Below are 24,393 nucleotides of genomic sequence, written 5' to 3'. Positions count from 1 at the left end.
ACCACATTGTGCATGATGTGCTCCAGTTTCACAAAGTGTCTGCAAGATGGGTGCCACGGCAGCTGAGTCCTGAAATGAGAAAACGACGTGTTGATGCTTGTGAAGAACTTATTCTACGCTTTGAACGAGAAGGTGATGGCTTCCTTGCAAGAATCGTTACTGGGGACGAAACCTGGGTTCACTTCCACCAACCGGAAACGAAGAGAGCGAGCAAGGAATGGCGCCATTCCTCACACCAAAACCAAAGAAGTCTCGAACAGAACTATCAGCAGGGACGGTTATACTGACTCTATTTTGGGACGAAAAAGGTGTCATTTTGGAGCATTACATGCCTAGAGGGACCACTGTCACCAGTGCATCATAAACAGATCTCCTAAGAAATGATCTGTGGCCTGCAATAAAATCAAAGCGACGTGGATTGCTGTCAGCAGGTGTCCTTTTGCAACATGACAATGCAAGGCCCAACACTGCCCGTACAACAGTTGCAACAATCACAGACCTGCATTTTGAGTGTCTTCCTCATCCACCATACTCACCAGACCTTGCCCCAAGTGATTTCCGTATGTTTGGACCACTCAAAGACGCAATGGGAGGAAAGAAGTTCCGTTCTGATGAAGAGGTACGACATGCGTTGCATGATTGGTTGCGCGGACTACCAAAAGAATTTTTTTCTAAAGGAATTTATGCACTTTGTAAGCACTGGAGGACTTGCATTGAGCGTGGGGCAGATTATGTTGAAAGTGATACAGCTTTGTACCACTTCTGCACAATAAATAATATGTAAAAAATATTATAAGGTTTTCATTTGACTCACCCTCGTAGTAAAATTTAACAAGTGTTTTTGCATTAAAATTTTAAACCAAGCAGATTCATTTCAATTCATTTATTTCTACACTCCTGGAAATTGAAATAAGAACACCGTGAATTCATTGTCCCAGGAAGGGGAAACTTTATTGACACATTCCTGGGGTCAGATACATCACATGATCACACTGACTGAACCACAGGCACATAGACACAGGCAACAGAGCATGCACAATGTCGGCACTAGTACAGTGTATATCCACCTTTCGCAGCAATGCAGGCTGCTATTCTCCCATGGAGACGATCGTAGAGATGCTGGATGTAGTCCTGTGGAACGGCTTGCCATGCCATTTCCACCTGGCGCCTCAGCTGGACCAGCGTTCGTGCTGGACGTGCAGACCGCGTGAGACGACGCTTCATCCAGTCCCAAACATGCTCAATGGGGGACAGATCCGGAGATCTTGCTGGCCAGGGTAGTTGACTTACACCTTCTAGAGCATGTTGGGTGGCACGGGATACATGCGGACGTGCATTGTCCTGTTGGAACAGCAAGTTCCCTTGCCGGTCTAGGAATGGTAGAACGATGGGTTCGATGACGGTTTGGATGTACCGTGCACTGTTCAGTGTCCCCTCGACGATCACCAGTGGTGTATGGCCAGTGTAGGAGATCGCTCCCCACACCATGATGACGGGTGTTGGCCCTGTGTGCCTCGGTCGTATGCAGTCCTGATTGTGGCGCTCACCTGCACCACCTGCACGGCGCCAAACACGCATACGACCATCATTGGCACCAAGGCAGAAGCGACTCTCATCGCTGAAGACGACACGTCTCCATTCGTCCCTCCATTCACGCTTGTCGCGACACCACTGGAGGCGGGCTGCACGATGTTGGGGCGTGAGCGGAAGACGGCCTAACGGTGTGCGGGACCGTAGCCCAGCTTCATGGAGACGGTTGCGAATGGTCCTCGCCGATACCCCAGGAGCAACAGTGTCCCTAATTTGCTGGGAAGTGGCGGTGCGGTCCCCTACGGCACTGCGTAGGATCCTACGGTCTTGGCGTGCATCCGTGCGTCGCTGCGGTCCGGTCCCAGGTCGACGGGCACGTGCACCTTCCGCCGACCACTGGCGACAACATCGATGTACTGTGGAGACCTCACGCCCCACGTGTTGAGCAATTCGGCGGTACGTCCACCCGGCCTTCCGCATGCCCACTATACGCCCTCGCTCAAAGTCCGTCAACTGCACATACGGTTCACGTCCACGCTGTCGCGGCATGCTACGAGTGTTAAAGACTGCGTTGGAGCTCCGTATGCCACGGCAAACTGGCTGACACTGACGGCGGCGGTGCACAAATGCTGCGCAGCTAGCGCCATTCGACGGCCAACACCGCGGTTCCTGGTGTGTCCGCTGTGCCGTGCGTGTGATCATTGCTTGTACAGCCCTCTCGCAGTGTCCGGAGCAAGTATGGTGGGTCTGTCACACCGGTGTCAATGTGTTCTTTTTTCCATTTCCAGGAGTGTATTATATTTTAGAGCTTAAGGAGTTTTCGTGTGTTACTGGAAACCTTAACATATTTTGTGATCTTTGCTATGGGGTTGATGGTATGTGGAGGCCGTGGTCGTGCAGAGACGTGGCTAATTGGCGGTTGTGTTGGATTGCGACCTAACCAGGCCTTCATGTGAATTACTTCCCACCGATTGATTAAAGCGACGAGGAGTGGAATATTGCGCTGACTGGACTGGAAACTTACAACCGCACGGAGGCTAACAATTATTGGTCGAATAGAAATTATGGGAATAGAACCCAGTATATAAGATATTGCGTTTTAAAACTGTCTGGAAAAGGGTTTGTGCTACGTGCAAACATCAGTAGATTCAAATTTGAAGCACGGAGCCGGCCGCAGTGGCCATGCGGTTCTAGGCGCTTCAGTCTGGAACCGCGCGACCGCTACGGCCGCAGGTTCGAATCCTGCCTCGGGCATGGAGGTGTGTAATGTCCTTAGGTTAGTTAGGGTTAATTAGTTCTAAGTTCTAGGGGACTGATGACCTCAGATGATAAATCCCATAGTGCTCAGAGCCATTTGCACAATTTTTTGAAATACGGACTGTGGATGCATTGATTGAATTTAACCAGACGTGATCAATAGGACAGCTACTGGGTTTCACAAAAGGGCAGGTTCTGAAAAAGGATCCTAATAAATTCTACAGATCTGACCAGTCAGTGGATATACTCCCTGTCAGTACAATCTGCGTCGAGTGTAACATCGCAACAAACTCTTATCCCAATAATAAATTGATTCATACAATTTACGGATTGTTCCCATCAGTGGAAACAAGGCATAAGATCGCTGAGACCCCTGCCACCAACGCTGCTTACCTCCCAGTAACAGTTCAGGCTTTGGACAGTCTGGAGCTGCGTATTGTGGACCAGGATAAGCCATTTGTCGATTTTCGCGGCGAGGAAATCATTGTGCGGCTATGTTACAGGAAAAGATATGATAATGAAACTAAGATCTGTGTCCATATGGAATTGCTGCATTCTGTATTTAAGCATTTTTATGAGCCGGTGTGTGGGGCCATTTAGGTATCTATGAAACGATAATGCAAATTAGAGAGCACCTAATGTGGCCGAGCCTTTATAAAGATGTTAAGAGGTTGGAGCAGGAATGTCAAGACTGTAAGAGGAGCAAACCGAACCAAGCCCTCCCAGCTTGGAGAGCTTCAGTTTAGGAGAGTAGAACACCTAACGGTTATTGTGTCTCTTATGCCAGAAGAAGCAAGGCAACCATTATCTTCTTTAGGGGTGGACACCTTTTCAAGGTTTGTGTGGTTGCTCCCTGGTAGATGCACGAATACTGAAGTCACACTCAAATTGATGAGTGGGAAATTTGGCGTATATGGGACACTGAATGTTCTTGTGAACGACAACGTTCCCCATTTGCATCTAGAGAATTCGGGAATTCTAGTTTAACAGTGCGATTTCGCACATTACCACAATCCCATATTATCTCCAACCATCGTTTGTGGAGCGAGTCAAGAGGAACTTAAAGTTGGCCTTAATAATTCACCATAGTAGCTCGCAGACAAAGTGAGATAATTAAATTTCCTGTATTAGCTCTGTCTTTAACATGACAGTCTGCTAGAGCCATAGAACAACTCCGGCTAAATTAATGTTTACCTTCCAGGTTAATTCACCGTTGTTGAATCTTGTGTCTACAAATTATTTTCTTTCGGAAGATCATCACCTAGATGTTATTAAAAAGAACAGGGAGGCTGCTAGAAGAAATATCCATGGAACACATCGGAGTGGAGCCAACCACTGTAATAAAGGTAGGGGTCCAGAGCAAAGGTAGCCGTATAATTACAAAGAAGATGCTACCAGGATTTCTGGAACCTTATGATGTGGCGAAGGTACACTATGTGATCAAAAGTATCCGAACACCTGGTTGAAAATCACTTACAAGTTCGTGACACCCTCCATCGGTAATGCTGGAATTCAATAGAGTGTTGATCTACCCTTAGCCTTGATGACAGATTCCATTCTCGCAGTCATACGTTCAATCAGGTGCTGGAAGGTTTCTTGTGGAATGACAGTCGATTCTTCACGGAGTGCTACACTGAGGAGAGGTATCGATGTCGGTCAGTGGGGCCTGGCACGAAGTCGGAGTTCCAAAACATCCCAGAGGGCCGGCCGGAGTGGCCGAGCGGTTATAAGCACTACAGTCTGGAACAGCGCGACCGCTACGGTCGCAGGTTCGAATCCTGCCTTGGGCAAGGATGTATGTGATGTCCTTAGGTTAGTTAGGTTTAAGTAGTTCTAAGTTCTAGGGGACTGATGACCTCAGAAGTTAAGTCCCATAGTGCTCAGAGCCATTTGAACCATCCCAGAGGTGTTCTATAGGATTCAGGTAAAGACTCTGTGCAGGATAATATATTACAGGGATGTTACTGTCGTGTAACCACTCCGCCACAGGCCGTGCATTATGAACAGGTGCTCGATCGTGTTGAAAGATGCAATCGCCAGCCCCGAATTGCTTTTCAACAATAGGAAGCAAGAAGGTGCTTAAAATATCAGTGTAGGCCTGCGCTGTGATAGCGCCACGAAAAACAACAAGGGGTGTAAGCCCCTTCCATGAAAAACACGACCACACCATAACACCACCGCCACCGAATTTTCTGTTGGCACTACACATGCTGGAAGATGACGTTCACCCTGACATCGGATCGCCACATTATGTACCATGATTTACTATATTGAAGATGCACCAGCATTGAATAGGTCTCGCCTCAGCAAGGCAGGTGTTTAAGTGACATCAGATGACCGCACAGACTTAGTACATTGAAAGTTATTGTGGCGTGGGACGCCACAGTGAAAGTTAACCGGTGGGATGTCTATATAAAAATGATTGAGAATGTAGTAAAATTTACTAACAGCATTTATTTTTCAAAAGGAAAAACAGACATAAATTATAGTTATTGATTGAATACTGTAAACAACTAACAGTTGGGTTAAGATAACAATGGACAAGGATCCTGGGTGACAGAAATGAGTCAAGTACTCTGGCCCTAAAAATGTGGATAACACAGTCTGAATTGATCTGACGCTGAGCAGACTTTGATTGATAATCTACAGAAGTTGCTCAATATAGGTGCAGCTGAGAGCAAGTGGCGATTGAGATCTGTTCGCCCTGACAAGGCTGGAGCAGCCATACATTACCCTGTTTGCTTCGTGCAGTGATGTAAATTGCAGCTGGCGAGAAGTGCGCGGTGGTTGGTGTCAAGACGTGGGACGGCACCTGTGAATCGACCGCGGCCACAAAAGAAATGCAAAAATGTCACGGTCTAGCTATCAGGCAGACGGATTGCAATTCACTCTCTACTAGAGCCCTGAAATCATGGTAGATTTCAATGTGTGACACACCCGTTCGCTGGCTGTACCAATGATCAATTTGGCTCACTTATACGACAGAGCGCACAAGGATACCAAACGTCGAGACTGGTAAACCAAAGATGAATAAGTGTGCCCTCGGCAAACGAGTAGCCAAAGACGTTCGAAGCCACACTGTTGGTACAGTAACAACTTCACGACAGTCTCTCCAGTCTAACTACTTGCAAGTGAAGTCAGTCTCAGGACTGGTCCCAAATACCAACCACACATGGCTGAGCTATTACCAGAAGATGCTTCCCGACCAAAGCCCAGAACCTGAGTGCTTCACACCTCTCCAGATAAAAATTTCCGTTTTCCCGCAAAGTGCTCGAACGACACCGTCTTCACCCCGTCTTGAGCCAATCACGGAGCCTTAGAGGCGCTAAATCTCCCCTCCTACACGACAGCACAAACTCATCTCAAACCAGCGCAAGAGTTAAGAAACCTGCATCTCTGAAAAAAAAGAAACCGCCAATTAATGGCTTTTTTAAGTTTTTGCGGAGGGAGAAGATGTTTTTCTCCAAAGTCGCGTCACTTCCTGTGGTGGCAAGTGAACAGATAAAATCATAAAGATGAGATTTTCACTCTGCAGCGGAGTGTGCGCTGATATGAAACTTCCTAGCACATTAAAACTGTGTGCCGGACCGAGACTCGAACTCAGGACCTTTGCCTTTTGCGGGCAAGTACTCTACCAACTGAGCTACCCGAGAACAACTCACGCCCCGTCCTCACAGCTTTACTTCTGCCAGTACCTCGTCTCCTATCTTCCAAACTTTACAGAAGCTCTCCTGCGAACCTTGCAGAACTTGCACTCCTGAAAGAAAGGATATTGTGGAGACATGGCTTAGCCACAGCCTGGGGTATGTTTCCAGAATGAGATTTTCACTCTGCAGCGGAGTGTGCGCTGATATGAAACTTCCTGGCAGATTAAAAGTGTTTGCCGGACCGAGACTCGAACTCGGGACCTTTGCCTTTCACGGGCAAGTGCTCTACCAACTGAGCTACCTGAAGACGGGGCGTGAGTCGTGCTCAGGTAGCTCAGCTGGTAGAGCACTTGCCCGCAAAAGGCAAAGGTCCCGAGTTCGAGTCTCGGTCTGGCGCACAGTTTTAATCTGCCAGGAAGTTTCAGTCTTAGAGATCTTTATTTAAATCACCTGTGCCTTGGAGCTTGTGAGTCCTAGCTATGAGGTGTAATAAAGATTCTATCTCTAAACGTTTCTCAGATGCCAGAGTTCCTTATACATCTGAGGCAGCCAATGGATGTGGGTTAAAGGTCTATTTGCAGTATCAGTGAACACGAAAACTTGTGAATTTTTATTATGTGTGGCTCTGCACACAAAGCTCAGTTTACAACTACACTGTGTTGACACATCCCTTCACTCTATCGCCGCCAGCCCAGCCTTCCGATGGCGCCATGGCTGGTAGCTCAGCATTGTTCTGCTGGAGTCCTGTCTCCACTAGGGGCTGCTTCGTCTGCCCTGTACAGCTGTGGGCCTGTCCGACAAGAGGAATGGGCTCACTGCCAATTGCTTCCAACGCCAAACCTGCCATTTCTATGAGTACCTCATGCTTTTAGTGCCCTAGCAGGCTCTGTCAACGTCTGCTCAGGCCGTTAACTTTCTAGAGTCTAGCTCAATGTGTGTCAGGTTATAATAAAATCTTTAATAATTTTCCGTATACGAAAAATAGGTGTGAGAGTAACTTGTCCTTTCTCAATGTGTCATCCTATCTACATTATTGCATACCAGGTAAAGCAATTCTGAGACTTTTCTCTTTACCTCAGCAGACGTGGACGTGTTACACATCTAAATTGAAACTGTCATAGAACGGAAAGTTTCATTTCATGTTCAGAATATTATGTACTCATTCCTCTCTACAAGTCCTAGAAGTTTGTTCCAAACACCCTATATTTTCATATATGTGATAGTATCATGATCACGTTTACTATCTTTATTTCAATGTAAGTTAATTGTACATGTAGATTAATCAATAAATCACTGTTATGGGAAAGAGATGGATAAGATGGCCACTCATGACAAGCGTGAAATCCAGTTTAGAGTCCTACTTTGGCACAAATTTTGATGTCACAAGTAACTGATGGTAAAATGTATTCACAATATGTGAATCAATTTAATGACTTTCACAGCTACAAATCGTCAAAAACAGTGTTCGTTCCTTCAGACATGCCTGCATCTCTGAAAAACATTATACTGTTATAATTGCAGTTGCTGCATCAACACAGACACTGTCGCCATTAATCTTATTTCGTTTTTCAATATTTTCCTTGTTTCCGTGATTATTATCATATCTTGTTATTGGACGTCATGGAAACTTGCGAAGATATTCGACGACATTCGTGAGTTTCAGGGGATGTGGCAGTCCATCATAAGAGTACATCTGTGTGTGCAGACAAAGAAAGAACGCTTCGAATATTTGTTGTTTGCTTCTGACTTGAAAATTTTGTGATGTGTTCTTTTATTAGTAACTAATAAAAGAAAGATTTTCTGCTGTGGTTGATATGAACATGTCTTTTCTTCTTGTGTTGTGGAGAAACTTTTCCCAGAGTTATTAAAACTGTTTCTGATATACCATCTATCTATTGGAATTTTCCCTTTGTTATGGGGCCGTACACCGAGTTCGCCAGTTTTGACGTCGCTATGGTTATATATGGACACAGAATTACCTGTTGTTAGAGTATACGTACGTATTTGATTGCATTTTCTTACCTTTTTATCCTGGCTGAGTTTAAATCGAAAATCCCACATGAATTCCTGAGACGGCGCTCAAAGCTGTGACCTTCACTTTATGAGGCCGAGCGCTATTTCTAGGCCAGGGAGGGCGACGCTCTTCATAATAATTATCTATTGAAACACACAGTTGAGTGGATGAAATATAATCCCTCTCTTTTATGCCGACTTGACTGAGTTAAGCGCAGTTAGCACCTGAATTGGCTCAAGTATTATCAGGGGTTTAAGATTAAGTAAAGCCCATTGTCATGGGTATAAAGAACGCAGCGATCGAAGCTATCTTTCAGGTGTGAGATATCGTCATAAGATTAGCCGTACAAAGAAGCGTCCATGCTTCTCAGCTGTAATGTAGCGGAGTATGGAGTTAGTGAATAGGGCCCATTGCTCTGCAAAGTCTAGAGTAGGCAAAGGTGCATCTCGTACGATTAATACATTGGCCTGTATGTACATATCGCTCGAGCTACATTTTATGAAATCTACAAATGTCACAAAAACATAGACAAATTGTTTCGCTCGTAAGTTAAAATAACATGCTTTTATTAACAAATGTGAAATGAAACCCCAGAGGTTACAGAACACGTTGAAGGTGCCAAAACAAGTTGGGATAATAAGCAGTATTTTGAAGTTGTATTTCTTGTTCGTGCAACTGCTACTACTGATGAACCATATCTGCTTGGTTAAAACAGCTGCTGGAGAAAGGAAGCACGTTTGGATTAGAAATTGTGCCAGTCATCATCAGGAAACATCATCTAAAGCTACATAAACCAAAGCGAGATCATATAACTGTAGTTTACATTTAAACAGCATCACTACGCCATTCTTCCTAAGATATTGATATTTATGAGGGTCACTCCAAAAGAAATGCACACTATTTTTTTAAAATCCATCTTTTATTCTACATGTCTGAAGTTTTACAGTGTGTAGATACATCCTTTAGGAACAATATTTTCATTTCTCCACATAATTTCCATCCCTCTCAACTGCCTTACGCCATCTTGGAACCAGCGCCTGTATACCAGCACAGTAAAATTCTGGACCTACCTGTTGGAACCACTGTTTGGCAGCGTGCACAAGGGAGTCATCATCTTCAAACTTTGCTCCACCAAGAGATTCTTTCAGTTTCCCAAACAGATGATAGTTACATGGAGCCAGGTCAGGACTGTAAGGCGGGTGTTTCAGTGTTGTCCATCCGAGTTTTGTGATCGCTTCCATGGTTTCCTGACTGAAATGTGGCAGTGCATTGTCGTGCAACAGCAAAACATCCTGCTTTTGCCGATGTGGTCGAACACGACTCAGTCGAGCTTGAAGTTTCTTCAGTGTCGGCACAAATGCATCAGAATTTATGGTGGTTCCACTTGGCATGATGTCCACAAGCAAGAGTCCTTCGGAATCGAAAAACACCGTATCCATAAATTTTCCAGCAGAAGCTGTGCATTTGAATTTTTTTTTCGTGGATGAATTTGCATGATGACACTCCACTGACTGCCTCTTCTCTCTGGTGAAAAATGATGGAGCCATGTTTCATCACCTGTCACAATTCTTCCAAGAAATTCAACTCCACCATTCTCGTACTGTTCTAAAAGTTCGCTGCATACCGTTTTTCTTGTTTCTTTGTGAGCCACTGTCAACATCCTGGGAACCCACCTGGCACAAACCTTTCTTAACGCCAAAACTTTCAGTATTCTGCAAACACTTCCTTCCCCTATCTCAACGTAGCGTGACAATTCGTTCACCGTTATGCATCAGTCAGCAGTCACCAATTCGTTAACTCTCTGCACATTGTCTGGAGCGTGTGCAGTACGAGGCCTGCCGCAGCGGGACAATCCTCAATACTGCCGTGCCCGCTTTCATCACGTAACCTGCTTGCCCACCGACTAAGTGTACAGCGATCGACATGTTTTCCACTGTTCCGTTTCCACAGCACAGGAATTGTATGACAGCACATTGCTTCTAACGAACGTCAAGCGTAGCAGCCATCTTGAAGATACGCTGTGACGGCGCCACTCACGGGAACAGGTTGAACTAAGTTTGAAAACAAGCGGGAAGGATATCTCTGCACACTGTAAAACTTTCGCACATGCATAATGAAAACTGTATTTTTACAAAAATAGTGTGCATTTCTTTTGGAGTGATTATATTTTCTCAGGATCACAAGAATTCCTTCATCCTTTTTATTAATTTTCTTTTTAAAGCCACAAGAAGTGCAAAATCTTACCTTCCCGATAAGCATAACCCACAGCCTTGGTCATACTGTTGCCACCATTTCACTACGACTGGACGCGACATTGAATTTGGTCGATATAATTGCACAATTCCACGCTGAAGCTGTGTGCAGTTTAGATGTTTTGCCCACAAGATGCTTACTGACGCTCGTACTTCAACTTTGAAGTACGTTTCCAGTTGCCACATCATGTCAGTGTCGTATTTGCTGCGTCTGTTGTCCGTAAAGTAGCAAAACTTTCTCTGTAGGAAACGCAACATTGACTCTTCTGACAACGCGCCACTCCTGTGGCTCAATGGTCTTAGTGTGGGACGATATGTGTAACTTACTTTCTGAAGTCACTTCGTAGTATTCCAATCGTTTTAGTCATACAGACTTATTTGGCGATACTGGATGTTTCTGCACCCACTAAACACTGTGTTATATCATAGTACATTCTTGCTGTACACCTCCACCAACTCAGCATGGATTGTCTCAGCGTCGTTCCTCTTCAAATGCAGAATACAAACTCGATACTCATCTTTATTAATGGGCTGTGCCATTTTATGTTGGATCCTGTAGTGGTGTGCTACGTTAATATGGTGCGGGACTGCAGATAAACAAAAATTATTAACTTTATTTTTTCGGGGTGGTGATCAAAACTCAGGGACGGTTGGTACTTATAGAGCAGCGGCAGAGACTTTAATTCTGTGTAGTCAACTCTCAGGGCTCGGACCCGAATAGATAAAGAGAGCGATGGCTACACAATAAGGAAGCCACTGGCGAGCAACAAAAAGGGCAGCAAGTGGCACGGAAGATCGTTGACTCACTGAGGTGGACAATACGGAGACGAGTCTGTGCGCTTATCTGGCATCCCTAGCTCTCGGCCGCTATCATTCAACACCGAAGCCCCGACACACAGCCATGCGGAGTGGCCGCGTGGTTAGAGGCACCCTGTCACGGAGTGATCGGACCCTCCCGCCGGAGATTGCCGGCACGGTAGCTCAGCGTGTTCGGTCAGAGGGTTAGCTCCCCCCTGTCATAATAAAAAAAAAAGTGAGTGAACGGATCAACGACGAACTTGAACAGATGTCAAGGAACGTCCGCCCCGGACAAATGCAACGAACTTTAACGAACAAAATGAGATAAGAAAAGTTCGAGTTCTCCCTCGGGCATGGGTGTGTGTGTTGCTCTTCGCAGAAGTTAGTTTAATTTAGCTTAAGTTCGAGGTGTGTTTTTTAAGTAAGTACCGTTTTGAAATTAAAGAAAACGTGCTAAGATATCTCAATAATTTTATTTTTACATGAAAGCCTGCACCTTAATCTACGCACTGTCGCCATTACAGTCTGGTTCTTCCTTGTTTACGTTGTGTACTGAGTGTTTAAGATGCCTCCGATACTCGTGAGTCCCGCCGACTGTGAAGTACGTGCTGTTATAAGATTTCTTAGTGCTAAAGGCCTAAAAGCGATCGATATTCATCGTGAGATCTCTGCAGTTTACAGAGGAAACATTATGAGTGATGTAATGGTAAGAAAGTGGGTGTTGTGGTGTTGTTGTGGTCTTAAGTCCTGAGACTGGTTTGATGCAGCTTTCCATGCTACTCTATCCTGTGTATGCTTCTTCATCTCCCAGTACCTACTGCAGCCTACATCCTTCTGAATCTGTTTAGTGTATTCATCTCTTGGTCTCCCTCTACGATTTTTACCCTCCACGCTGCCCTCCAATACTAAATTGGTGATCCCTCGATGTCTCAGAACATGTCCTACCAACCGATCCCTTCTTCTAGTCAAGTTGTGCCACAAGCTCCTCTTCTCACCAATTCTATTCAATACCTCCTCATTAGTTATGTGATCAACCCATCTAACCTTCAGCATTCTTCTGTAGCACCACATTTCGAAAGCTTCTATTCTCTTCTTCATCTCTAAACTATTTATCGTCCGTGTTTCACTTCCATACATGGCTACACTCCATACAAATACTTTTAGAAACGACTTCCTTACACTTAAATCAATACTCGATGTTAACAAATCTCTCTTCTTCGGAAACGCTTTCCTTGCCATTGCCAATCTACATTTTATATCCTCTCTACTTCGACCATCATCAGTTATTTTGCTCCCAAAATAGCAAAACTCCTTTACTACTTTAAGTGTCTCATTTCCTAATCTAATTCCCTCAGCATCACCCGAGTTAATTCGACTACATTCCATTATCCTCGTTTTGCTTTTGTTGATGTTCATCTTATACCCTCCTTTCAAGACACTGTCCATTCCGTTCAACTGCTCTTCCAAGTCCTTTGCTGTTTCTGACAGAATTACAATGTAATCGGCGAACCTCAAAGTTTTTATTTCTTCTCCATGGATTTTAATACATACTCCGAACTTTTCTTTTGTTTCCTTTATTGCTTGCTCAATATACAGATTGAATAACATCGGGGATAGGCTACAACCCTGTCTCACTCCCTTCCCAACCATTGCTTCCCTTTCATACCCCTCGACTCTTATAACTGCCATCTGCTTTCTGTACAAATTGTAAATAGCCTTTCGCTCTCTGTATTTTATCCCTGCCATCTTCAGAATTTGAGAGAGAGTATTCCAATCAACATTGTCAAAAGCTTTCTCTAAGTCTACAAATGCTAGAAAGGTAGGTTTGCCTTTCCTTAATCTTTCTTCTAAGATAAGTCGTAGGGTCAATATTGCCTCACGTGTTCCAACATTTCTACGGAATCCAAACTGATCTTCCCCGAGGTCGGCTTCTATCAGTTTTTCCATTCGTCTGTAAATAATTCGCGTTAGTATTTTGCAGCTGTGACTTATTAAATTGATAGTTCGGTAATTTTCACATCTGTCAACACCTGCTTTCTTTGGGATTGGGATTATTATATTCTTCTCGAAGTCTGAGGGTATTTCGCCTGTCTCATACATCTTGCTCACCAGATGGTAGAGTTTTGTCAGGACTGACTCTCCCAAGGTTGTCAGTAGTTCTAATGGAATGTTGTCTACTCCGGGGCCTTGTTTCGACTCAGGTCTTTCAGTGCTCTGTCAAACTCTTCACGCAACATCATATCTCCCATTTGATCTTCATTTACATCCTCTTCCATTTCCATAATATTGTCCTCAAGTACATCGCCCTTGTATAGGGCCTCTACATACTCCTTCCACCTTTCTACTTTCCCGTCTTTGCTTAGAACTGGGTTTCCATCAAAGCTCTTGATATTCATGCAAGTGGTTCTCCTTTCTCCAAAGGTCTCTTTAATTTTCCTGTAGGCAGTATCTACCTTACCCCTAGTGAGATAAGCCTCTACATCCTTACATTGGCCCTCTAGCCATCCCTGCTTAGCCATTTTGCACTTCCTGTCAATATCATTTTTGAGACGTTTGTATTCCTTTTTGCCTGCTTCATTTACTGCATTTTTATATTTTTTCCTTTCATCAATTAAATTCAATATTTCTTCTGTTACCCAAGCTTTTTACATACTTGATCTTCTGCTGCCTTCACTATTTCGTCTCTCAAAGCTACCCATTCTTCTTCTACTGTGTTTCTTTCCCCCATTCCTGTCAATTGTTCCCTTATGCTCTCCCTGAAACTCTGTACAATCACTGGTTCTTTCAGTTTATCCATCCCATCTCCTTAAATCCCCACCTTTTTGCAGTTTCTTCAGTTTTAATCTACAGTTCATAACCAATAGATTGTGGTCAGAGTCCACATCTGCCCCTGGAAATGTCTTACAATTTAAAACCTGGTTCCTAAATCTCTGTCTTACCATTATATAATCTATCTGATACCTTCTAGTTTCTCCAGGGTTCTTTCATGTATACAGCCTTCTTTTATGATTCTTAAACCAAGTATTAGCTATGATTAAGTTATGCTCTGCGCAAAATTCTACCAGGCGGCTTTCTCTTTCATTTCTTAGCCCCAATCCATATTCACCCACTATGTTTCCTTCTCTCCCTTTTCCTACTGATGAATTCCAGTCACCCATGACTATTAAATTTTCGTCTCCCTTCACTACCTGAATAATTTCTTTTATCTCATCATACATTTCTTCAATTTCTTCGTAATCTGCAGAGCTAGTTGGCATATAAACTTGTACTACTGTAGTAGGTGTGGGCTTCGTATCTATCTTGGCCACAATAATGCGTTCACTATGCTGTTTGTAGTAGCTTACCTGCATTCCTATTTTTTTATTCATTATTAAACCTACTCCTGCATTACCGCTATTTGATTTTGTATTTATAACCCTGTACTCACCTGACCAGAAGTCCTGTTCCTCCTGCCACCGAACTTCACTAATTCCCACTATATCTAACTTTAACCTATCCATTTCCCTTTTTAAATTTTCTAACCTATCTTCCCGATTAAGAGATCTGACATTCCACGCTCCGATCCGTAGAACGCCAGTTTTCTTTCTCCTGATAACAACGTCCTCTTGAGTAGTCCACGCCCGGAGATCCGAATGGGGGACTATTTTACCTCCGGAATATTTTACCCAAGAGGACGCCATCATCATTTAACTATACAGTAAAGCTGCATGCTCTCGGGAAAAATTACGGCTGTAGTTTCCCCTTGCTTTCAGCCGTTCGCAGTACCAGAACAACAAGGCCATTTTGGTTAATGTTACAAGGCCAGATCAGTCAATCATCCAGACTGTTGTCCCTGCAACTACTGAAAAGGCTGCTGCCCCTCTTCAGGAACCACACGTTTGTCTGGCCTCTCAACAGATACCCCTCCGTTGTGGTTGCACCTACGGTACGGCTATCTGTATCTTTGTATCGTTGAGGCACGCAAGCCTCCCCACCAACGGCAAGGTCCATGGTTCATGGGGGGGGGGGGGGGGGGGTGAGAGCATTTAAAGATGGCTGCACAAATGTGCATGATGAACAACGGAGTGGGCGTCCTTCGGTCGTTAATGAAAGTTTGGTGCTGGAAGTGGACAATAATGTGAGAGAAAACAGACGCTTTACGAGTTCCTCCTTGCGGGATGACTTTCATGATGTTTCTTGTAGTGTTTTGTATGGCACTGTGACCGAGCACATGAATTACCGAAAATTCTGCTCACGTTGGGTACCGAAAATGTTGACGGATGTGCAAAAAACCAAACGTTTAGACAGTGGATTGACTTTCCTTGAGCGGTACCACAACGACGGTGATGATTTCTTGAGCCATATTGTTACGGGCGATGAAACATGGGTGGCCTACGACACCAGAATCAAAGCAACAGTCCATGGAAGTTGAGCAAGGGCATGTTTTGCTGCAAGACAGTGCCCGTCCGCATGTGGCGAATAAGACCAAAGATCTCATCACATCTTTTCGATGGGAAACTCTAGATCATCCTCCGTACAGCCCCGATCTTGCGTCCAGTGACTACCATCTGTTCCTGCACTTGAAGAAACACCTGGGCGGTCAGTGTCTTTAAGACGATGACGAAGCCTTCTACGAGGAGGGTACCCAAAAACTGGTACAACGTTGTGACAAGTGCCTCAGTATTGATGGAAATTATGTAGAAATGTAGATTAAGGTACAGGCTTTCATGTAAAAATAAAATTATTGAGATATCTTATCATGTCTTTTTTAAATTTCAAAACGGTACTTACTTAAAAAACACGCCTCGTAGTATGAAAGACTACGGACGGGTGACCTCAGCAGTTTGGTCGCTTAGGAATTCACACACATTTGAACATTTTTGTCACGACACAGAACGCAAATTTTCGCTTCACAAACAGATTCGCCGAACTACGATTGCGCACAACCATATCGAAATAAGTGATTATAGCTAACGTTTTTCTGCCACTGTAGCCGGCCGGAGTGGCCAAGCGGTTCTAGGCGCTACAGTCTGGAGCCGCGAGACCGCTACGGTCGCAGGTTCGAATCCTGCCTCGGGCATGGATGTGTGTGATGTCGTTAGGTTAGTTAGGTTTAAGTAGTTCTAAGTTCTAGGGGACTGATGACCACAGCAGTTAAGTCCCATAGTGTTCAGAGCCATTTGAACCATTTTTCTGCCACTGTGAAAAATACAGGATGACTTCGACAAAAATGCTTCTTTGAAACATTTACTGACGGTATTCAGTAATGAAATTTCTCTCCAAGTACTGATACAGAGCGATTGTTGTTTAGCACATTGTATAACAGCTTTTACCGGCTGCAACAGTTTCATAGCTATATATTATTTCACAAACTCGCCGGAACGTTTGCCATTACCGCTAAGCCTAGTTACCTGTGACTGTAGGCCACAATTCCAGTTACGTCGAGGCTGTGCTTTGTGTTTTGATCCGTACGTTCCTTAGTTTGGTACTATATTTACTTAGACACCCATCGTTGCTTTGGTGTATATGTTTGATCTGCAAAGGTCTGAATGAAAGTTGCCTGAAACAACAGGAAGAAGGCAAAGGGGAGCATAAGAACTTAACCCCCACCGATTACATTCATATTGACTGAGTGTGTAGATTACGACTAGGACTTCGACATGGATAAACTGGGAGACGCCACTTTCAACCGTTCTCCACAAAATCGTGTTTGAAAATTTTTAGATCTGTTAATATACTTCGAATGGTCGGTGGAACTCAAGCAGGCCGAAGTTGACGGAGTAAGCGGTTAGTTTCACAAGTGCCAGGTCCCTGGATCGAATCTGCCTACCGTCAACTTATTTCTTCATTCGCACCTGAATCTTCCAACACACGATGTTAAAGTAATCCCACCCAAATATACTACAGTGGTGCAGCCTTGCCACGTTTATTTTCACATGCAGGCGAAGAACCTTATTAAAAGGCTACAAAATTGCACGTAAATCATCAAACAGGGCAGAGAAGACTGCAAAAAAATTCGATGAATCGTACACCATGCGTCATCTGTCGTCTTTGTTGATATGCTTCGATATGCGTACGCTGCTAGATTGTGCGAACCGTTTACGAATGTTAACCAAGTTTCTTTTACAATAGACACTTTGCTAACGCAAGAATTAACGTTCATCACACATGCCGTATGTCGCAGTAATTATTGTTTTCCACGTTTGTACGATTACTATCATCCTGATTCGTGCAGTGCTCCCTAGATTACGTATTGCAATTTTCACAAATATAGAAGCCAACCTCGCGGAAGATCATTTTGGATTCCTGAGGAACGCAGGAACACGCGAGGCAATACTAACCCTACGACTTCTCATAGAAATAGGTTAAGGAAAGGCAAACCATCGTGCACAGCATTTCTGGATTTAGAGAAAGCTTTTGACAATTTTGAGTGGAATACTCTCTTTCAAATTTTAAAGGATGCAGCCGTAAAATACAGGGAGCGAAAGGCTATTTGCAATTTGTACGGAAACCAGATGGCATAAGAGTCGAGGGGAGGAAAGGGAACCAATGGTTGAGAAGGGAGCGAGACAGGATTTTAGCCTATCCCAGATGTTAAACAATATGCATATCGAGCAAGCAGTAAAGGAAACAAAAGAAAAATTTGGAATAGGAATTAAAGTCCAGGGAGAAGAAATAAAAATTTTGAGGTTTGCCGATGACATTGTATTCCTGTCAGAGACAGCAAAGGACTTGAAAGAGCAGTTAAACGAAATGGACACTGTCCTGAAAGGAGGATATAAGATGATCATCAGCAGAAGCAAAACGAGGACAATGGAATGTAGTCGAATTAAATAAAGGGATGCTGGGGGAATTAGTTTAGGAAATGAGACACTAAAAGTAGTAGATGAGTTTTGCTATTTGGGCAGAAAAATAACTGACGTGGTCGAAGTGGAGAGGATATAAAATGTAGACTAGCGATGGCAAGAAATGCGTTTCTGAAGAGAAATTTGCTAATACTGAGTATAGATTTAAGTGTCAGGAAGTCTTTTCTGGAAGTGTTTGTATGGAGTGTAGCCATGTATGGAAATGAAACATGGACGATAAACAGTTTAGACAAGAAGAGAATAGAAGCTTTTGAAACGTAGTGCTATAGAAGAAGACTGAAGATTAGATGGGTAGATCACATAACTAATAAGGAGGTACTGAATAGAATTGAGGAGAAGAGGAATTTATGGCACAATTTGACTAGAAGAAGGGATCTGTTGGTGAGACATATTCTGGGGCATCAAGGGACGACCAATTTAGTACTGAAGGGAAGCGCGAAGGGTAAAAATCGCGGAGGGAGACCAGGAGATGAATACAGTAAGCAGATTCAGAAGGATGTAGGTTGCAATAGTTACTCGGAGATGAAGAGGATTGCACAGGATAGAGTAACATGGAGAGCTGCATCAAACCAGTCTTTGGACTGAAAACCGCAACAACAACAACAACAACGACGACGACAATATAAATGAAGTGACTGTGCTCATTAGATTGAAAACCCTTATGTATCTTATTTTTATTTCCAGTCTCCTTAAGAAAGAGTTCAGTCTCCTTTTTTCAGGGCAAATATCATGTAAATAATAAAAGAATGATTAAATACTGAGAGTTTGCACATTCATAATGAATGTGTTGTTGGAATTACGTGGGAATGACTGAAAAGTACCTACGCGCCTGCTCGCTCTGCTGGGGACTGGCTGAATAATTCCGACCATACAAAGTATACGAGCACGCCAAAACTTTCAAAGTCAATCTTCTTCAAGACGATAGAGAGCTGTGTCTTTCTGTTTACATATGTTGAAGTCTTAGCCGTGCCCTTATACACCTTGTCAGTACTAATGAAATCGATAAGGGGAAGTTTATACGGTCACCCTGTTAGATGCATGCTATTTTTGATAACAAGTACACTTTTGAATAAATTGTTGTGGTCTTCAGTCCGTAAACTGGTTTGATGCAGCTATTCGCGCTAGCATGCCTCTTGTAACCCTACTGCAAGCTACACCCATTTGAGCCCGCTTACTGTATTCATGTATTGGTCTCCCTCTACAATTCTTCCTGCCCATACTTCCGTCCATTACCAACCTGACGATTCCTTCATGCATCAGCATGTATCCTGTCAACCAATTCCTTCTTTTAGTCAAGTTCCGCCATAAATTTCTTTTCTCTCTGGTTTGATTCAGAAGCTCCTCATTAGTTACTCATCTAACATTTAGCAGCCTTCTCCAGCACCACATTTCAAAAGCTTCTATTTGCTTCTTCTCTGAACTGCTTATTGACTACTTTTCACTCCTGCAGGAGGCTATACTCCAGATACCTCAGATCATATTTCATAACACTACGTTTGTGTTAGGTTTTGATAGATTCCTCTTTTCATAAGTGCATTTCATATCCACTCTGCTTCGGCCAAATAGCTGCCCAAATAGCGAAACTCATATATTTCTTTTACTGTCTCATTTGCAAACATACACTACTGGTCATTAAAATTGCTACACCAAGAAGAAACGCAGATGATAAACGGGTATTCATTGGACTAATATGTTATACTAGAACTGACATGTGATTCATAGATCCTGAGAAATCAGTACCCAGAACAACCACCTCTGGCCTTAATAACGGCCTTGATACGCCTGGGCATTGACTCAAACAGAGGTTGGATGGCGTGTACAGGTGCAGCTGCCCATGCAGCTTCAACACGATACCACAGTTCATCAAGAGTAGTGAGTGGCACATTGCGACGAGCCAGTTGCTCGGCCACCATTAACCAGACGTTTTCAGTTGGTGAGAGATCTGGGGACTGATGACCTCAGACGTTAAGTCCCATAGTGCTCAGAGCCATTTTTTTTAGAGCTCTGGAAATGTGGTGCCTAGGGCAGCAGTCGAACATTTTATATATCCAGAAAGGCCTGTACAGGACCTGCAACATACGGTCGTGCATTATCCTGCTGAAATGTAGGGTTTCGCAGGGATCGAATGAAGGGTAGAGCCACGGGTCGTAACACATCTGAAATGTAACGTCCACTGTTCAATTTGCCGTCAATGCGAACAAGAGGTGACCGAGACGTGGAACCAATGGCACCCCATACTATCACGCCGGGTGATACGCCAGTATGGCGATGACGAATACAAGCTGCCAATGTGCGTTCACCGCCATGTCGCCAAACACGGATGCGACCATCATGATGCTGTAAACAGAACCTGGATTCATCGGAAAAAATGACGTTATGCCATTCGTCCACCCAGGTTCGTCGTTGAGTACACCATCGCAGGCGCTCCTGTCTGTGATGCAGCGTCAAGGGTAACCACAGCCATTGTCTCCGAGCTGATAGTCCATGCTGCTGCAAACGTCGTCGAACGGTTCGTGCTGATGGTTGTTGTCTTGCAAATGTACCCATTTGTTGACTCAGGGATCGAGACGTGGCTGCACGATCCGTTATAGCCAAGCGGATAAGATGCCTGTCATCTCCACTGGTAGTGATACGAGGCCATTGGGATCCAGCACAGCGTTCCGTATTACCCTCCTGAACGCACCGAGTCCATATTCTGCTATCATTCATTGGATCTCGACGAACGCGAGCAGCAATGTCGCGATACGATAAACCGCAATCGCGATAGGCTACAATCCGACCTTTATCAAAGTCGGAAACGTGATGGTACGCATTTCTCCTCCTTACACGAGGCATCACAACAACGTTTCACCAGGCAACGCCGGTCAACTGCTGTTTGTGTATGAGAAATCGGTTGGAAACTTTTCTCATGTCAGCACGTTGTGGGTGTCGCCACCGGTTGCCAACCTTGTTTAAATGCTCTGTAAAGCTAATCATTTGCATATCACAGCATCTTCTTCCTGTCGGTTAAATTTCGCGTCTGTAGCACGTCATCTTAGTGGTGTAGCAATTTTAATGGCCAGTAGTGTAATTCTCTCAGCATTGCTTTATTTAAATCAACTGCATTCCGTTACCTTTTCTTTTTACCTTTGTTGCTGTTCATCGTATAAACTCTTTTCAAGATCCATTTCTCTTCCAAGTTTTGCTGCCTCTGACGGAATTGCAATATCACCGGCAAAACTCAAGGTTTTTTTTTCTTGTCCCTGGACTTTAATTTCCGTTCCAAATTTCTTCTCTGTTTACTTTACTACTTTCTCAATGTACACGTTACCTATGAAATGGGTTAATCAGATTCGTTTCGTGAACGTCATACATCTATATACAACTTATGAGTGTGCTTTCAGTGTGAGTTCTCAACACACATCAGGCAGTCAGGCTAAAAGGTCTCTGGAAGAGGGTGATTGAACTTGTTCTGCTATTTAATTTGTAGCCGGCCGCGGTGGTCTCGCGGTTCTAGGCGCGCAGTCCGGAACCGCGCGACTGCTACGGTCGCAGGTTCGAATCCTGCCTCGGGCATGGATGTGTGTGATGACCTTAGGTTAGTTAGGTTTAAGTAGTTCTAAGTTCTAGGGGACTGATGACCACAGCTGCTATGTCCCATAGTGCTCAGAGTCGTTTGAACCATTTTTTTATTTTTACAAGCGTTACGAGTGCCCCATTTTTCCTGTAAATGACCAGTGGATGGATGCGAGTATGAATGTGTTTCACAAGTTAAGCAACCATGGTTACGAAGCAAGTAGGTTAGCCTCGTCAACTTAACCTATACGAGGGCACCATCAGTTTGCGTGAGAGCTTCATCTCATTACGGTTACACGGTTGTGCGCTAGGAATCCAGCCAATCATGAATTTGAATAGAGTGGCCTTGTAATTCGTTCAGATAGGGAGCCGAGGAGAGTTGTGGTAATGCGGCTGAACCAAATTCGTGCCTCAAGCAGTACAATGAGGGACCCTTACTAGACACGATTTGCGATAAAGTACGTGTGCAACGGTGAACAGGAAGACAGATTTGAGTGCGACATTGGCATCGCACATGGATGTTTTTTCTGAGTCACCGGGCACAACAAGGAACATTGAATATTTTTTGTCCAACCATATCCGATATGACTGATATAAAAAAGACAAGGTAGAAGCCGGCGGACTATTCATTGAAAGAATTATTACGAAGTCCAACTGAATGTCAAATAATATTTGTGTTCTAAATGTATTACGTTATGCACATGTTTCGTAATGTAGATGGCAGGTCATTCATGATCAGAGAAACTTGCTTCTACTTGTAGCATGCAATTCACAGTCCCGTCCATCCCTCCACGCCTACCCCAAAGTGATAGTGAAAACGGAATCCGTGTCTGCGTGAGAAGAGAATATGATTGAAATGAACGAATGTTTAACGAATTGAACCCGCAGAGCAACAGGCGCCCGCACTGGCAGCGCGGTTTGAGGCGCCATGTAACGGATTGTGCGGCCCCTCCGGCCGGGGGTTCAAGTCCTCCCTCGGGCATGAGTGTGTGTGTTGTTCTGAGCATGAGTTCATTAAAGTAGTGTGTAAGTCTATGGACCAATGACCTCAGCAGTTTGGTCCCTTAGGAATTCACACACACGCAGAGCAACATCCGTAACGGTACATTCCCTCTCCATGTGCGGCGGCGCGGTTCCTTCCGTCCCTTTACGACGAACCTGCACTTACCTGTGAACATTGTCTCAGCAGATCATCAGTAGGGAAGCCGAGCGAATCCGACTGTACTTCGACGCGAACCAGGCTGCAATTAAAGTCACTAATCTACGTTTCGGGAGAAATTTTTCACACGAAATGAATGGTTCGAAATTTTGTCCTTAGTTAATATATTCTGAAACTTAGGTGAACAAGTATCACTGCCAAGCCAGTGCTAGTCTTAACACAGTCACTGACAATACCTTTCACTCACGTTAGCAAGTTTATGGTTTTGCATTTCCCGAAAACGTATCTGGAACCGCGCGACCGCTACGGTCGCAGGTTGGAATCCTGCCTCGGGCATGGATGTGTGTGATGTCCTTAGGTTAGTTAGGTTTAAGTAGTTCTAAGTTCTAGGGGACTGATGACCTCAGAAGTTAAGTCCCATAGTGCTCAGAGCCATTTGAACCATTTTGAACCCAAAACGTAATAGATACAAAAATACTGATTGTTTTTGATTGAGAATGCTCGACAAATATTAAGTCTGTCGGTACCTAATGCAGTCACAGTTTTTAGCCACCGACCTGCTCAATACGCCACGAGGAATTTATGTCTTTCTTGTCACAAAATACACTTAAAAATTCCAAACACACCCATCGGAATAATTATGCCGTCACTTTACAACACTTCTGATGCATGAAACACTGCTACATCCGGCAACTTATCATTTCCATCGGAACTACTACTACACACGTCCGAACTGTTTCATGGCTAGGCTCCGACTCCTCTCTAGAATACTCTAAGTCTTCTCTACCAGCAGAAAAAGGCGCGCGAAGAATATTGCTTTACCATTGGTCTGTTTACTCAGCAGCCAATAGCAAAACAACATTCTCCCGCGTCAGTCCGCGCTTTACATCAATAACCAATCGCAAAATAGTAAACCTAACGACTGCACTTTTTACCGACGTAATTATCTAATATGCTGAAGTTTTGTTTATGCACAAAGTTAGTTACTATTGTTGTTTATACCTGAATTAACTTTCCCTTTACCATAAACTTACTTTACAAATCTGTTCTATAAAAATCCTCTTTGTCCACATCCATACTTATTCGAAATTTTCGCACACTAAATCCCACTACATAACTCGTTAAACAATTATCTTCATATTAACCTTAAACCACACTCACACATCATTCATACTGCTAAAACACATAACATTTTACGTACACAAAAAGATATAATAACACTTTATGAAAAAACTAGAACAGTTTATGAAAAACATTCTATTTCTTTAGGCACTCTAGTGGGCACAATCGAAACTAAACCACAGTACCCTATCCAATACTGTCCTCTATCGGCTGA

General features: G+C 43.9%; 1 long non-coding RNA gene and 1 other non-coding gene across 2 annotated transcripts in view; both read left to right on the top strand.

The window, feature by feature from the left end:
• Positions 1–24,393, top strand: part of LOC126470923 (uncharacterized) — a 114,970-nt gene that overhangs the window by 62,773 nt on the left and 27,804 nt on the right. The gene's annotated exons all lie outside the window — the stretch shown is intronic.
• Trnal-caa (transfer RNA leucine (anticodon CAA)) lies at positions 6,758–6,832 on the top strand. Its single transcript has one exon. It is a non-coding gene; the product is annotated as a tRNA-Leu (tRNA).

The sequence above is a fragment of the Schistocerca serialis genome, chromosome 3 (assembly GCF_023864345.2).
Source record: "Schistocerca serialis cubense isolate TAMUIC-IGC-003099 chromosome 3, iqSchSeri2.2, whole genome shotgun sequence".
NCBI classification, from domain to species: Eukaryota; Metazoa; Arthropoda; class Insecta; order Orthoptera; family Acrididae; genus Schistocerca; species Schistocerca serialis.
The sequence above is the reverse complement of the archived record's forward strand: the minus strand, read 5'-3'. Positions and strand labels throughout refer to the sequence as shown.